The following is a 12,257-nucleotide window of genomic DNA, read 5'->3' as shown; positions in this document are numbered from 1 at the left end:
CTGATATAGCTGTCTCGTGTGAGGTTATGCAGGTGCCTGGCAAATACAGAAGTGAATGCTCACAGTCATCTATTGGATGGAACGCAGGGCCCCCAATGGAGGAGCTAGAGAAAGTACCCAAGGAGCTGAAGTGGTCTGCAACCCTATAGGTGGAACAACAATATGAACTAACCAGTACCCCCAGAGCTCATGTCTCTAGTTGCATATATAGCAGATTACCTAGTCGTCCTTCATTGGGAAGAGAGGCTCCTTGGTCTTGCAAACTTTATATGCCCCAGTACAGGGGAACACCAGGGCCAAGAAGTGGGAGTGGGTGAGTAGGGGAGCAGGGCGGGAGGGGTATAGGGTATTTTTGGGATAGCATTTGAAATGTAAATGAAGAAAATATCTCATAAAAATTGAAAAAAATGCTCAATTAAAACTCCCTTTTCAGATAACTCTAGGCTGTGTCAAGTTGACAGTCAAACTTAACTAGAACATTATCCATATGTCCATAATAACAGAAATGTGAATCATACTGTAGACTTTTCAGGCCAAGGGATACTCTGTGACTGTGATGAAAAGCAACAGAACTTATAGTATAGATGCTCTCCAGATTGAAGTATAAAAGGAATTTCAACTAAAAAGCCAAGAATTAAACAAAGCATATGCTAGCAAATCTAGTTTATGTAAATGGGGATGCAACTATGTCTGAGATGCTGGAGAGCTGGCTCAGTGGGTAAGAGTGTTTGCTTTGCAAACATGAGGACCTGAGTTTGGATCTCCAGCACCTATGTAAAAATTTAGGCATGGCTGTGCATGCTCGTAACTGCAGAATTGAGAGACAGAAGCAGGCAGGTTCCAAGAACTCCCTAGCCAGCCAGATAAGCTGGAATGGCAAGCTTCAAATTCAGTGCCTTATCTCAAGACAATAAGGCAAAGAGAAACTGAGGATAACAACCAGTGTACTGTTCTGACTGCTGTGAAATATGAAAAAGGTCATTGCTTTGTACTTACGCAGGAGATCCATTCAATCCACTGTTCTGTCTCTCCATGTCTGTCTGTCTGTCTGTCTGTCTGTCTGACTTCTCTTTTCTTTTTTTAATTATTTATTTATATAAGTACTCAATTGATTTATTCACTATAAAAGCATTTTATAAATATTTTCTGCTAAAACAGACAGAAACCAATAGAATAGAATGGAGAACTCAGAAATAAAGCCACATAACTATAATCTCCTGGTTGTGGACAAATATATAAAAATTACACTTGAGAGGTTAAAAAAAACCCTCTACACAGATGGTTCTGGGAAAGCTAGATACCAATTTGCAGCAGAAGGCAACTAGATCTCCATGTCGCACACTGTGCAAAGACCAATTCTAAATGGACCAAAGACCTTAATGTAAGAGATGGACTTAGAGCTGGTAGAGAAAAAAAAAGAGGAGGGAACTCATTTTAAGACATCCCTGTAGTCAAGAACTTTCTGGTCTGGAGAGATGGCAGAGCTGTTCAAAGGACTGGCTGCTCTGCCAGAGGACTTGGGTTTGATTTCCAGCACCCACATGGCCCCTTACAATCACCTGTAATTCCAGTTTCAACACTCTCTTCTGGCTTCTGTGGCCACTAGGCAAGCAGATACTATAAAGATACACAGGCAGCTTATATACATGCAATAAGAACTAAAAAAAAAATTAAAAAGAAGTTTCTGAGTAGAGATCCAGTAGATTAAGAAATAGAGCCAACAATTGATAAATAGGAATTTGTGAAATTAAAACAAAAAACAAACCAACAAACAAACAAAAAGAACCAGCTCTGCACAGCAAAGGAAACAAAGACAATCCATAGAACAGGGAGAAATCTTTGTTAGCTAAACATTTGGCATAGGATTAACATCCAGAGGATACAAAGAACAAGAACTCAAGCAACTTAGTCAATAAGTGGGCTAATTGAATGAGCATATGGATATCAAAAAATGAAATGCAAATAAACAGTCAAAGTATGAAAAGGTGCTCAACTTTGTTAGCCACCAAGCAACAGAAATAAAAACTGCATGGGATCCCACCTGATCCCTGCCAGAATGGCCATGCTCAAGAAAACATACAGCAAAGAATAGGGAGAATAACAGCAAAAGGCAATCTTTATCCACAGCTGACAGGATTGTGAACTAGCATAGTCACTATGATAATCAATATGGAGATCCCCCTCCTCCTCAAGAAAAACAAAAAAGGACCAAAAAAGAAAAAAGAAAAAAAAAACCCAACCAACCAAAACAAAACTAGAACTATCATGTGGCCCACCTACACCATTTCTGGATATTTATCCAAAAGACTTCAAGTCAACATATTGCTGAGACACTTGAACATCAGCACTTACTGCAGTACTACTGTCCATAATAGCCAAGTTGCAGAATCAACCAAGACGTCTATCAACAGAGGAGTGGCAAAAGGAACTGTGGGTATATATGCACAGTGAGATTTTTCTTTCAATTATTAAAAAGAATGTAGTTTTGTCAGTTGCAGGAAAAAGGAGATTATCTAGAGATTATCATACTAAGGGAATTATATCAGTCCCGAAATGACAAATGTTGCATGTTTTCTTTCCTTTATGCATCCCAGACTTTATGGACACATAGAATCACATGTGTACAGATGGCTTGAATGTAGAAGTGAAACTATCTAAGCAACAAGGGGACGAATGGGAGGGGAAGGAAGGAGAAAGGGGATGATAATGGAGGATAAGGGTGAGTATGTACATGTACCTTACACACTTGCAGCAGAAGTGAAGAAGAAAACAGATGCTTCACTGACTATGAATGACACAAAAGGCTACACTTGATTAAACTAGTTAATTCAACCAGGTAGTGGCCTCAAGAAGATTACTGGACATTTCAATCAATGAATCTGCCTGATGCTCTTTCTCTTGAAATTTGTACTCGTTTTGATATGCATGATCACTTTCATCAATAGAGAGCAATTACTTTTTTTTATTAGATATTTTCTTTATTTACATTTCAAATGCTACTCCGAAAGTTCCCTATACCCTCCCCCCGCCCCTGCTCCCCTACCCACCCACTCCCACTTCTTGGCCCTGGCATTCGCCTGTGCTGGGTCATATAAAGTTTGCAAGACCAAGGGGCCTCTCTTCCCAGTGATGGCCGACTAGGCCATCTTCTGCTACATATGCAGCTAGAGACACAAGCTCAGAGAGCAATTTCTTAACCACCCATTATGAACAAGATTTGTGGGACGGTAATGCCATTGGGTAACAAAGAGATGTGAATCAAGAATAAATAGCAACACAAGGAGGCAGAATATAAAATCTTTCAGGACTTTGGCATGAAGGTCCTAAATGCATTGTTTCTCATTGCACAGCATTATCCTTCTCTTTGTGGGTAAGTAATTAGATTTCACTTTTAGTCTTTTATGGGCTCAGTTTTCCTTCCGTCCTTCTGTGCTTCCTTCCTCCCTCCCTTCCCACCCTCCTTCCTTTCCTCTCTCCTTTCTTCCATCATTTTTTTCTTCTTTGACAAAGCTTTTTCTTACACAGCTCAAATTGACCTAGAATTTCCCTGCCTCCTAAATACCAAGATTACAGGCACGTGTGGCATCAATGCCTGGCTGCTCCATCTTTTCAAGACACTGGATCTTGCTGTTTGCTGTTGTCTGTATACTCAGAAGGACTTTCACACTTCAAAATTATAATTTCTCTATGGTTTCATTTTTTATTTTATTATGTTATGTGCATGATTCTTTTGTCCATATACATGTATTCATACCACATGCGTGCCTGGTGCCCACCCGAATAGGAGAGAGGAAAGTATTTGGATACCTTGGGACTGGAGTTACAGATGATTATGAATGGCTATGATGGTCCTGGGGATCGCAGCCAGTTCTTCTGAAACAGCAGCCAGTGCTTTGATCCATGGCACCAACTCTCCAGCCCTCTTATGGTTTCTTTTCGTACTCTCCATAGGCTGTCTTGTGTTTAAAGACATCTTGGTTTCTCCATCTATGGTAATTGAGAGTTTTGCTGGGTATAGTAGCCTGGGCTGGCATTTAGGAATTGAGTGTAATAAATATCTTTACTGTTTTCTAAACTCCACATCATTTGCCTGAGTCATCAGCGTAATCTCTTTTGCCCTTGAAGTGACTTTAAGACCCCTATGTGAGCTGTTACCTAATTCTGGCTTTTCTGTTACCTTTCTAAGTTTGAGTCATGCTGCTTTAGCATTGCAGCATTATGGAAATGGATTCATAGATCTAGGGGAGAAGCCTTCAACTTAGCATTTTTTTTTCATTCATAATTACCTGGCTGTTCACCAATGTGATTTTACCCTACCAGACTCAAACGCAGAACACTTGGTAACGTGCCCTTCATTATTCAAAAGAAGATGACATTCATGGATAATGTTGCCTCATATTATTAAATAAAAAGGCCTGACTCCCCCAAATGCCCCATTTGAAGTCAATTTGGCAAGTTTCGCATGAAATCCTGTTGGTATTTCATTAAGATTGCACAGCTACTACAAATCAATTAAAACAAAACTTGTAATTTTTTTTCACAGTACTGTGGCCACTCTCTCCAGTACCACTATATTTCATGTCACTTATGTGTTTACAGCTTCCACAACCTGGGCAGGAAACAGATAATCTCGTTCGTTTTAGAAACTGATGAGTTCAGCACAGTGGATATATAGTTGGGCTGAATTTAAGGAAACCAGAAGGATTGACACAGCAGTTCAGAGAAGAGCATTCCCAGTCTGAACTCAAAGAAGCAAAGGCAAGGAGCACTTACTAACATTTAGTGGGGGCAAGAACATCGGTAGATAAGAGTTACAACCAATCCCAGCCAATTAGAGGGAGGGAAGAAGCTATGGAGAGAAAGACTCTATTCTCCTATGTACAGCTATGGCTTCTCTTTGCAGAAACCCAATCAGAAGGCAGCAGTTAGCAAGCTGTTGTTTGTATAGCTCAGGCTCCAACTTCCCTTATCTGTCACACCACCCACATTCCTTGCATGCTTTTCCTGTCATTTCTTTTCCCCCCTACACACTTTAGATTCTACTGCTTCAATGGCCTCTCCCCTTCCAGAACCAGTTCAGATCAGTTGTTCTTTCTATGTGAGAAGGCTGTTAATTTTTATATATGTTCCCAGTTTTCCCTTGTTAGAGGTCATAGTCACCCAAAGAAAACTTTAATACCCTTAAAATCTATTAATTTTCATCATTGCTCATGAAAGGCAGAAGCAGAGGGTACCATCTGGCTTGTTTCAGTGGTAAGTTTATTTCTGGCGATATTGGCATGCTACAGCAAATGAAGAAGAAAGTAGTTGCCGTACTAGAAATCAGGATTTATGTTAAACTCTCAGTCTCAAGATATTGACTTCTGGTCCCTATAATTGAACAATACAATTTGGTTCCTCCTCACCACCACCGAGGACAACTCCAGTTCCAAGGACTCCAATGCCCTCTTCTGACCTCCTCAGGCACCAGACACACACAGGATACACAAACATCCTACATTATAACAAAATGTCAAAAATGTCAATAGTGAGCTGGTGAGGTGCTCGGTGGAGAAGAGCACTGGCAGCACAAGTCTAAAGTTTGAATCCCCAGAACTCTAGTTCTGCAAAACAATAATACACATAAAGTAAAATAAATACATCTAAAAAAACTTTTGAAGACATTTGCACCATTATTTTCAGCATTTAATAGCATAAACACAGATGCATGTTTTAATGTAACAAGCCCTTAGCAAATGTGGTCTACCTGTAGTCGCTATTTTCTCAGCTAACTTGGGGTACTAATGCAGGCCAGCATATTAAATCTGGTCATTATTAGGTGTTCTCCAGATGCTAATATCTGCATCTTCTTTTTTGGTTAAATTATAGGTATATTAAATAACTTTAAACAGAGCTACAATAATTTAAGCTTGTCCACAAAAGGCTTCTATAATCTGTACAGGAGGGAATCCTTCTCTTAGGGATACTTTGAGAAGCAAATATTTCTTTATATTGCTCCAGAATGCAAGTATTGCTGATTTTTGGAAACTAAAGTGAGGGACCCAACTGGTGGCTTTAATACCACTCAAAATTCAGTGTCCCTTCAAACTGGACCAAAAACAATGCAAGATAAATTTTGACTTGTTTCAAAGATATTTATAAAGCAGTGTCTCTCAACCTAAACCACACAGCGCCCTCCCGGCATACTCTTGAATCTGTAGAGACACCTGTGGTTATCAGGAGTAGAAGAAGGCAGTGCTGTTGATTTCTAGAGAGATAGGGCATGAACACTGCCAAACATCCTACAATATAACAAAATGTCAAAATGTCAAAAATGTCAGTAGTGAGCTGGCGAGGGGCTCAGTGGAGAAGAGCACTTGCAGCACAAGTCTAAAGTTTGAATCCCCAGAACCCTAGTGATGTGATGACTATGGCAGAATGTCTCTAATCTCAGCACTGGGGCGGGGGGAGGTAGAGATAAAAGGATTTCTAAGTTTAGCTGACCCTAGTCTAGCTTCAGATTCCGTAAGAGACTGTCTCAAAAGGGATGGTAGAGAGTGTGTACTTGAAATCCTCCTCTAGCCCCTTCACACGCATGCACCTTCACACATACCACATTCACACACACACACACACACACACACACACACACACACACACACACACTAGTGGCAAAGTTATAAATCCCTGCTTTTAAACAAAAGGACAGATCGGTATATCAGGTTTTTTGGATTTTGAGATGTTGTCTCAACTCTGGTGATAAAAATAAGAGGAGCCTGGTGTTTCTGCAAACCCCACGTGGTGTGACTTAAGTAGTCATATGCTCCTTCCTGCCCTCCTCCCACTACCCAGTCTCAATTTTGTATTTGGAAAGCCCAAAGCATGCAGCTCAAAGGCTCTGCGAGTCTGGGTTTTCTGGTGCCTTCTCTCTGTCTCAGAGGACTCCACATATAGAACCACTCTATGCCTTCAAGAAAGGTATTTTAAGCATTGGGACACATTTCGATAGTAAGTAGATGTATGTGCTGTTGCAAGGGAATGGGGGTGGGAAGAAAAGGAATCCAAACCATATGCCAAAAAATGTTTTAGAATGTAAAGAAAATAATATTGTAGTCTAAAATGTCAATTCCCCCAAGACAGACTTTCAGTCAGATTGGAAACGGTTTCCTGGAGTCTGTCTTTCTTGTATCTAACTTTAAAGAAATAAACACTATATGTATTCTCAACAGCACATTTATAAAACAATGTTGCCAGTGTGTCTTTGCTGCCTTTTAAGTGTCACATTGGATGTCTCTGTTTCTCATTGCAGATGTCATTGGGTCCCTTCTCAGGCTGATCCTGGTCTATCTCTGATTCTCTTCTCCTCCACCAGACATCTTGAGTCCATTTTGAAAGAAAACTGAAAATGGTAAGAACAGTTTATGGAGCCTGATTTTTGTCATTGCTCATCTTTGTGCTAAGAACTGGCAAGAAAAAGATTTAGGAATTGTCCAGGGATGGAGATGTAGCTCAGCAGTACAACACTTGCCTGTAGTCCCAGGCTCCCATGCCCAGAGTGGCGCTTCCTAGCAGAAACTGCTTTGTGATGTTTCATAATCAAAATGAATCAATGTAGTATTTCATAATTTGAGATTAGTCATTGTTTGCTCTGTCCAACTTCCTACATGCTCAGTACATACTGTAGTGAGCAAGATTCGATGTTTGAGTTGACAATTTCAATTTTCTTTTAATTCTCCAGTTTGATCTTTAAAGTCATGCAGGCCCCTAAAGTGACTTAATGTGTTTCCTACCATATGTTGCTAACTGAACGACTGAACAGAAAGGATGGATTCAGGAGACATGAAGAACAGGGATTTGGGGGACCCCCTCCCCGCTCTACTGCTGTCAAAGATGCTCAGAGTTTGCAAGTAGATGAAATGGGGTTTCCAGGATGAGCATATCCAGGGTAGAGGCCTCAGGATGCACTTAGACTCAGTTCCTAACACAATCAAAACACATGGGATTGAAAGCAAAGGGTGGGTGGCAGTCACTGGATGGAAAAGTACTAAGAGGAAATTTCAGACATATGGTTGGGGGGGGGGGTTCTAGCTAAATTGGTCTGACAGAATTCTTGTTAGAGGGTGGCCAGGATGCTACAGCATTTCCTGGGGGAAGAGGAGAGTGAGAATGTTCAGCTCCAGTGAGGGGCTGGGCCATGGAAGATGTAGGGAGGTTAGGGGAGGGGGTGTGGTCATAAACCAAGGAAGGGTTTTTGATAAAATGACTTAGCAAGATCACTGCTTGAGCTAGGCAGAACAAAGAAGGCATAAAGCCCCCATTCCAAGGTTTAGGTCTCACAGAAGCCTGGCTGAAATTCAGTCAAGCCGGGTCTGACCATGCTGAGCTGGGAGACACTGTACATTTCAGTCCAGTCTTCTGGAATTCATTTTCTTTGATCGTGTGAGCACTATGATCTCTCCCTGGTCATCTTACAGAGACACAGAGAAGTTCCATACATTGTTCAAAACCTTTGTGCATGGTCATTAGGTAGACCCAAACCAACTCAGACAAAGCCTCTTCTGAAGTGATTTTTTTTTCACCCACGCTAGACTCAATAAAAGGGTACTCATTAGCAGCACACTGCGACTTCCAGATCATCACATTGGCCCCAAACTCAGTGTCTAAGACCTAGTGATGCATTGCCCATGAGACCATACTACTACAAAGGAAGCAACTGCTTTGAGTTTCATTTCCTAGAAACTCAGATGTCTATTTTAATGCGTGCATATGCCCACATCTGTCTTTGCCCCTCTAAGGGTGGCATGCTAGGAGGATGGTAAAAAAAAAAAAAAAGAAAGAAAGAGTTTAACTCATTGGCCACTTACTGTAAGTCAAGGCTCGTGCTTCTGTTTTGGCCTCAAAGCTGGTCTGAGGCACAGGTCAAGAAACTGAGGCTGGAGAGTTTAAAGAGAGGACATGGTCCTTGAAACCCACATCCTGAAGCTGGGCCTCTAAGATTGCTCTGTTCTACCAAGACCAAGCTTGACATGCACTTTCACCCAGTGACACTCAACATATGTGAGCTTCATTGGGATATCAGTCTACAAACTAAGGGAAAATTGGTATACTTCTACATGAAAAATCATAAAAACAAAATTCAAAAGAAGTACTAAAGGCCCAAACTAAGGGGAAATCTGTGTACTTGTACATGAAAACCCCTAAAAGCAATTTCAGAAGAAGTACAAAAGTAAAGAGAAAATATCCAGTCTTGGCAATAGTCACATCATATGCTTTCATCTGGAAATTCCATTTCTAGAAACTCTAAAGATTTTCTTGTAGGTGGTGAACTATTTACCAAAATAGTATATACAACAAGACAAAGGAAAACTGCCTCACCAGAGGAAAAGGTTTCACCACTGTGGGGCACTTACTAACTGAAATGTTATAGAGCCATCAAGTCATATTTTGAAAAAATAATAGTGAATACTTGAAGAAGATACTCACGATGTAATTTTAATTTAAAGACAAAGCAAAGTTATGGGACAGTAAGGGCAGTTTATTTTCTGATGTTTTAAATGCACATACTAGACAACTGCTGGATGCTTACTAAATACTGGATAAAATGTATGATTATGGTTTATAAAAATAATGTGCTATATACCTTTATTTCATAAAACAGCCATGAATTGTAACCATTTTAAAGATCTAAATTTTTATATGCATTATTAATTTATGTGAATGCCTCTTTGCGTGGCTGTGTGTGCCTGTGTGTGTTTGGCTGTGTAAGTCTATGTGTACTATGTGCATGCAGGTGCCTGTTTGAGCAAAAACACCTGTGGGACTCACAGGGCCTGGAGTTATAAGTAGTTGTGATGTATCCGGTATGAGTGCTGGGAAGTGAACTCTGCACTAAGTTCTCTTAAAAGCTGAGCCATCTCTTCAGCTACCATTATAACTGATTTAGCTGCCCAGTTATAGGTAATGTGATATCTGAAAGCCAGAGTTCTCACATGGCAGACTAAGAATTTAAAACCAAATCTCCCTTCTGGCAAAGCACTGGCTATTATGAATCTGTTCCTCACTATATGAAATAAATGGGAAATCAATCAACATTGGAAGAAAAAAAAATACCAAACTGTTTGCAGTGGCCAAGCAGGTAGTTTTAAAAGTGAAATAGGTGTTTTACGTACAGGTACTGCTTTTCATGGCTAAATGGTACAATAAGGCATTTACTACATTAATTAAATATAATTATGTTTAAAAGTTGGAAGTTCTTAGAATTAAAAGTTATCATTCCCGATTAAAAAGGCAGCCTCTTTGAAATCCAAGAATAGATTATTTCTATCCCATAATTTCACAAAAGTTTGTGGATGAGTTTGGGTTATTCATGTGAGGGTGGATGGAGGGTTACTCACTAGAAATGAATGCTGTTCGATGGTGGAGTACTTTCCTGGCACAGAAAGGCATTAGGTCCAACCCTCAGTACTGTTAAGCAAAGAAATAAATAAGTAATTGAAACTTATCAATGGGGAAATTACTAATCCATTGTACTGTAATGTTAAATTCAAATTTCCATGCTCACAAAATAGTGCTCTTGTTTGTGTCTACAGCTGTTTTTGAACTAAGATGGTCAACTAGTCAATGAAGTGAATGTTGTCCAGAGCTGTATGACTTACAGAATCTAAAATGCTCCTTGCAGAAACAGCTTTTCCACTCTGAGGTTTATGGAAATCAAGGAGATGCAAAGCTAAAGGTCACATACAGTTTAATGTCATGTGGACCTTGATGACTATAATACATAGTAATTGAGGAAGACTTATTTACTTAAGAATGTATATTATTTTATTCTTTTAGCTTCAAAACTGAAGCTGAAATGGTAGAAAGTCTATATATTTTTTAAATAGTATGCTTTCTAAAAAGTGATTTTACTTTTATATCACTTTGTCCTTTCCTTTTTGTAATGCAATGGGAGTTTGGTACCCAGGGACTCTACATGTTTCAGAGACTAGCATATGATTATAACTATTTCAAAATTTGTAAAAAAGAAGCTATTTTGTCATAAATCTAGTAAGGAAATTTTTAGTAAAGTTTCAGCCCATAAAAAGCAACTTCTCTATTCACAGCACTTGGGCTACCCCCAGAGCGATTTACTTATGACAGATCCCATTAACACACCATTCAGTGTTATCAATTTAGCAAAGACCCAGTGGAAATTCAGGGGCTTCCAATACTCACTTCTGCCTTCTTCCATGTGCCTCTGCTTCTCTCCAGCCAGGCTGCCATCACCTCTGGATCACCCAGGCCCATCCAGCCCCATGGTCCCCCAAAAGTTTCTAACATCTCCTGGGATTCCTTCACTGAGCTCGCTCCCTCCTTCACTCCTTCCATCTCTTTCCCTGCCTCCTCCATGCCTCCCTGAAAGAGAATTCCAACACTTGCTTTGGACCTGGGCAGTTTGGATTTGTTCTGCTCTGGGAATTTGAAAGAAGGTTGCAGAAATATCTGAGGGAGCCCCATATTCTGAAGGCTAGGGCCTGGATGGTACCTGCTGTGCTGGCTTTTTCATAAGTTGATTGAGTACGTGGGTAAAAAAGTGAAAGGGGAGACCGAAAAAGAAAAAAGGAGGGAGGGTGGGAGAAAAGGGGGACGACAAGAAGAGAAGACTCATGAGTCTCAACATGGATTCTACTCTGTGATAGTTTCTGAAAATAATCACACCATCTTATCTATAATAGCTCTGCAAAAAGTGTGTGTATGTGTGTGTGTATGCATGCATGTATGTGTAATAAAGACTGGAATGAGGTTTAATACACTAAAATGTCAGTTTTGTTGAGTTTGGGGGGGGGGGAAGTCCTTAATGCTCCAAGTTGTTACAGTATACTTCATCCTCTGTTCAACTCATGGTCTGTTGGACAACTCTATGCTCTCTCCTTTTCCCCTCTCTCCAACCCCTGAGCATCTCATCTCCTGTCACCACTCTTAGCTAATTACCTGGTCTCCACTAAGAGAATAAAGCAATTAGAAGAGCATTTCCCTACATATTGCCTCTGTGTGCCTATCTAGGGTGGCCTCACCAAAAGGCCCTGTCTGACTCTGCTCACTATCTGTTACCTATCACTGAGCCATAGAACACCTCCAAATGTAAAGACTTCAAACAATGGCAATCCAATACTACTTCCTGCCACAGGTCAGGGGTTGCCAGGGTTTGGCTGGGCAATTTTCACACTGACTTTCTTCTATAGTGACAGTCAAACAGAGATTGTGGATCAAGTCACTTGGAAGCCTTGACAGTTTGTGGT

The sequence above is a fragment of the Mus pahari genome, chromosome X (genome assembly GCF_900095145.1).
Source record: "Mus pahari chromosome X, PAHARI_EIJ_v1.1, whole genome shotgun sequence".
Lineage (NCBI taxonomy): Eukaryota > Metazoa > Chordata > Mammalia > Rodentia > Muridae > Mus > Mus pahari.
The sequence above is the reverse complement of the archived record's forward strand: the minus strand, read 5'-3'. Positions refer to the sequence as shown.